General features: G+C 44.7%; 1 long non-coding RNA gene across 1 annotated transcript; it reads right to left on the minus strand.

Moving 5' to 3' along the window:
• Window positions 1-444: 444 nt before the first annotated feature.
• LOC141027635 (uncharacterized) lies at window positions 445-3,121 on the minus strand. Its single transcript, XR_012189277.1, has 3 exons — window positions 2,693-3,121; window positions 1,033-1,137; window positions 445-938 (listed from the first exon to the last, which is right to left on the minus strand). It is a non-coding gene; the product is annotated as an uncharacterized lncRNA (long non-coding RNA).
• Window positions 3,122-5,768: the final 2,647 nt, after the last annotated feature.

Here is a 5,768-nt window from a genome sequence, read left to right on the forward strand (position 1 = left end):
CATTTGTTTCCAAAACACAAGGCAAAAGGTTTTGCCGGTTTCATGAATGAAGAAGACAAATTCATTTAAACACCTTCAAATATGTTACTGGGTTTAGTTTGAACTTCTAACTTTACATTGGTTGAAATTATCTCGTCTGTTAGAATAAATCCGAGGCATATACCGTCGATTATCCGAGGACCAAACAATCACATGAGCACGACATCGAGATTTGTTAACGAGGTTCACTGATATGGCTACATCCCCGGGGCCTGACATGGGCGCTCCTCTCCCGATGACACCGCTATAATACCGCACCCGGTCGCCCTGGACGCCGGCACAAGCCGCCGGCTTCCCCTGCGTTCCTGTGCTATTATCTCTAAAGAAACGTAAGGTTCCGTTTCCCCTCTTACGTTCCCCCTCTTCGTCCAACCCCTTCGTACGATCCCCCCTCCCCTCCAGCGATTTTTTTTCTCTCGACACCGGTTTTCTCCCCACCGATTTTCTCCCTCTGCCGATTTTCTTTTCTCCCTCCAATCGACTCTATCTTTGGTAAAGAAATAATTCACATAAGGCAACCAAGCGGAATCAATCAACAATCAATCGAAACGCAATCAATTCATGCATGGCAATCAATTCATTCATGACGGTGATAAATCTCCTTCCTTCTTTCAATCAAACGTTGATCAATCTCCTTCTTTCAATCTCTTCCTTTTTCCTATCACCATGGTTTACTTGGCGCCAATGAAAATGAAAATAGTCAGATCAGTCAATATACGTCCTTGTGTTCTGAACCATGAGTCGTGTTAGAAGAGAAATCGGGTCTTAGCACTCATGCCGATGGGACCCAGGATGGGCCGTCCTGGCTCAAAGAGGGTCATGGCACCACCGCTTGTGAACTTCGTTCCCGCTCCCGTTGGCCCTCCACTGCCGATCGCCATGCAACATTTTATCCATTCCTGCTTTTAGTTATTTGCATTAGGAAATATACAAAATTGCGCTCTTTGTCAACCAATTGCAGACATGTAAGGTTCAGCGAAATAAAAAACCTACATATATCCAATAGAGGTTGGGACGCAACGGCAAAGGTTTTGTATGCTCGCATCAAACATACCCGGAGTGGAGCAGCCATCTTTCACGCCATCCTCATCGACCAAACTGTAAGTATTCAAAGAAGATATGCTATCAAGTGATCTGCTGATAATATATTCAACATGCTGCTAATGTATGCAATAGATTTCCAGGGGGTCAAAATGGATGCAATTGCATTTGATCCATTTCAACCGATCGCATATCGCTTCAGCGACAACCTACGTGCCGGCTCAGTACACTTATTCAAAAAAGTTAGTTTTGAACCAGCAGCTATGCATCTGCCAGTTGCATTGCCGGTGCCATGTGACTTTTACATCGTCCTCCACTCGCGCACTGAAATACTTCTTGCCAGGGCCAGCATTAACATCCCTTCGTTGCCGCCACGATTCATTGATTTTATAGATGTCTACAGCCTCAGAAACAGGATGCTTGCAGGTGCATTGTATCATCTCACAATGAATTTTGCTGACATGTAGTTGAGCCAGACTTTCTTAACAAATTCACATCATTTTTCCCAGATGTCATTGGCATAGTGATGCATGTCAGCAAAATAATGTTACACAGGTCAGACGACCGTACCACACCATACCGACATGTGATGCATGGCAGTGGGCTAACATTTTATTGCTCAACCAGGAGGGAGTTTATCTACCTACGTGTCTGGGACCAGCATGTGTCACGCCACTTGATGCGGTGGGGACTAGCAAAGCAGGGGCTCTGGACTTTAGGTGCCACACTGCTTGAGGTCAACAGAGCACAACGTGAGTGCTTGTGTAATCGAAGAATGTTTAACATGACCATCTTATATAAAAATATGGATTGTATGTTGTTTTATTAAACCTATTTTGTACGGTTCTTGAAAACGACATACATGAGCCAGCTTGTCTTCCAACCAGACAACCAGCAGTCCTACGAGCTGGCAGCCTGCCGTGCGGCACTAGGAGATGCTCAACCGGGCCAGCTTGATTGTTCAACGAACGAGCCATGTTCACGTTCAACGAATGAGGAGGGTTCAAGTCTGATGCAAAATTCACTTCGATGCTCTATAATGATGTTCAAATGTTATTATATTCGCACAGCCACTTAGTGTTCGTCGCCTCTAAAACAGCTTCACAAGGATCTATTTTTATAGTACGTGTTGTCATCATTATAAATCCAGCTAGATGAAAGAAATCAATGACAGATGAGATTCTATCCGGGATCAACTGCTATATCTATGTTCTTTCCATTTTTTTTGTTTCCCCACTAATTCCTTGTGTAATAATGCGCATTAACTCTAATTAATTAATATGGGATCACTTTCCTATCCATGGTTGCATATAAGTCTGCTTGGCATACGAACCTCACGCACTCTTCGTGGCATTGGTTTCCTGCTCATCTGTCCCTGCCTCCAATTCAATCAGCTTGACTATCAACCCGGGTGCCACGCCGCTAAGATAAACGCACGCAGACTCCTATCTAATTTGGTTCGGTAAGACCTATAGTTTATTCATGTTTACCATGTATAATTAGCCCCATGTTTGTGAGCATCGACTCTATGCAAAGCGCATCCTGTTTACTATTTGGGCTTCGAGCATAATAGAATAGTATGCTTCAGATGAGGTTGCAGAAATACACGTACCCACATATAATCGGTGACTGGCTGGGAGAAGGGGGCCTCCATCCCTTTGCGATGCGCCGGCTGCAGCTCCTCTCCACGCCGCCGGAGCAAACTCCAGCACACAGAAACCGCTCAGCCTCCGTCTTCCGCGCGGACGCCGTCTCCCGGCCCGCCGTCACCGTAGCGCGCGCAGCCTGCCATCAATGGCGACGGCCCACGCAGCCCCCATCACCATGGCCAGGACGTCCGCCTTCAAGGACGGCGGCACCACATCCTCAACGAGCACAGCGGGATAGATCGACGCCGGACGCGACATCGCCGTCGAGCATCGCGAATTGCCGGCGCGGTTACGCCGGCAAGGAATTCGGTGCCGACGTAGCCGCTATCTCCTTCCTTTCCATGAATGACGGCGAAAATTGGAGGATATTTTGGGTAGGGTTTCCACCGGTGCTGATTTTGCGATCGTGTTGTTGATCTGTGCCGTGGGATCGGACGGTGCGCATAGTGGCACAGCGGTGCTGGCAGGCCCAAGTTGGGCCAATTTAGAATGGATGGATGGTGGCACTTGATGTAATAGGCCGTTGACCAGATTAGTTCTCGTGGGTGGGCCAAATGTTATACTACGCTGTGTTTTTCTCTTGTACAACGATGCCTCCATTTCTTATATTTTCTCATGTGGACAATATCTAATGTATGGTAAACGGTCCTAAAAAAATAGTCCGATGAAATGTTGTGACTCAAGAGAATGCAAGATACTTGTGGTACCACGTGCTATTAATTTTATGGATATAAAATATGTATCATTTTAATTTGCATCAACAACACGATCATTTATGCTCTTGAGGTAATGTCAACTGAATTTCACTGTAGACATTGGACAACTAGCATACTTGCATGAATAATTTTTAAATCATCATCATTAGTGATTTTAATTCGTGGTATAATAAACAGGAGTGCATAAGTCGAATATGAATTGGAATGAGGTAGAATAAGTGTGCACTCTACAATCTTACCACGGTGGCCACGTAACAGAAACTTTTTTTTTGATACTATCTTCCTTGCAGATGAAGTCTCCGACGCGATCGAGTGATCGTACTCCCTTCAAAGACATGTCGAACTCTACGAACCAAAGTAATATTTAATGATTTAATGCTGTGAATTTGTACAATCTGATGCACAAGAAATAACTAAATTATTATTCTGTTTTTTAGGTGTCATCGATATTAATAATGGAGGGGAACCTATAGATGTGAAAGAGCGCAAGCGGCAACGTGCTAGGGAACGATATGCGCAGATGGATGCAGATAAAAAAGATGAGCTACTTAAAAAGCGTCGTGAAGCCTATCAACAAAAGAAAGCTCGACTATTGGTTCATTCCCAAGAGACAGAATCAAGTCAAGATACGTCAGTTGTTAAAGGTGCTTAATAGTAGGCATATTATTACTTGCAAATATAACAATTTCGTTGTTCCATGTTTCTAAGCAACTATACCTCACGTGCCATGGTTAGAACAAGAAGACACTTCTTGCAACAAGGAAAATATGGTTCCTCTTGAAGATAATGAGGGCTATGGTCGCTTCTGCGCCACTCACGCACAGTCATGAGTATCAACATTTGCTGTCCTTCTAGCAAAACGAATATCAAAAGACTCAAAAAGTGGACTGCTTGGTGATTCCGTCTTATCCGCCATAGACCCGCCAAATTTGTCGTTGGATGGGATGTTTCCACTCAGAGTAAAAGTATACGATACAATAAAACGGAGCGACATCTCTGGCCATTTTCTTGCTCCCGATATTTTTGCATGCGATAATGGCGCTAGCCAATCGGTAAATAAATCAGAGGGAAGCAATCACGTTTATGTAGGGAAGATAATCACGGAGATTGCCCTATGTAGGGAAGATAATCGCCGAGATTGCAGGGCAGTTAAGGCGGCGCGTCACATGCAGCAAGAAAATCCCGAGTTCAGCGGAAGGGAAGGAAATAATAAAGCTAGGCTGCTCGCACTACCCCATTTTCATCTATCATATTGCTAAAAACATTTACTCCTATCCAGCAATCTGTCTGGGTTTTTAGTTTTAAAGTTTATGCGCGCGTGGCATGATCATGAACATGGATTACCAGTTGTCCTGGTGAGTACTCTACATTCACCATTCATGTGTCCTTTTAGATGTGAGCCTTGCATGACAGCATAATGCACGTGCAGGACGATTATGACCTACAGAATCAGGTGTTGGTACACTTGCTGTCGTACAAGGACAATGAATGCGTAGAAAATATTCCACAAGTCGTGCGTGATTTGGTGAAGAGAATTGGGATAAACTTTTTTTAGTCGGAGAAGCATATGTGTAATTTTATTACACCATTGTGAAATAGCTTTGTTTACTATGTATCAATACGTTATTACCGTTTTTATTCTTTTAATCTAAATATGAACAATGCTATTTTTTGCAAGCTTACTTCAAATATTTCATGTGAAGTGGATAGTTATATGCTAAATGAAAAGAAATGTGTGTGCTCTTCTTAAATTCAACTTAGTACAGATGTACGCTACTTCATCTCAACATTGAGTTAGATAATCCTCAACTAAACTTTGTCATTCAATTAGATGGACACGTCTAAAATTTGTACATGTATTATTGCCCGTGGCAACGCACGGGCATTTTACTAGTCACTAGTAGAAAACAGGGCTTTGGTCCAGGCCTGAAAAGCCCATTAATCCCGATTCACTCACGAACCGGGACCAATGGGTGCATCGGTCCCGGTTCGTGAGGCCAGGGCGCCGGCCGGGCCTCGTGGGCCATTGGTCCCGGTTCGTCTGACCCCTTTGGTCCCGGTTCCAGACACGAACCGGGACCAATGGGCTTCGCACCTGGCCCACAACCATTGGTCCCGGTTGGTGGCTGGAACCAGGACCAAATGTGGTCCTTTAGTCCCGATTCTAGCCACCAACCAGGACTAAAGAGTGGCCTATATATACCCCCGCCCCTGCCCGCAAGCAGAGCCATCGCTCTATTTTTTTTGCCCGACCGTGGGAGAGCTTTGTGGTGCTCTAGCTCACCTCCTATGCACATGAGGTGTTCAATAAAATGCCCGAGCC

Source organism: Aegilops tauschii, chromosome 7 (assembly GCF_002575655.3).
Source record: "Aegilops tauschii subsp. strangulata cultivar AL8/78 chromosome 7, Aet v6.0, whole genome shotgun sequence".
Classification (NCBI taxonomy): domain Eukaryota; kingdom Viridiplantae; phylum Streptophyta; class Magnoliopsida; order Poales; family Poaceae; genus Aegilops; species Aegilops tauschii.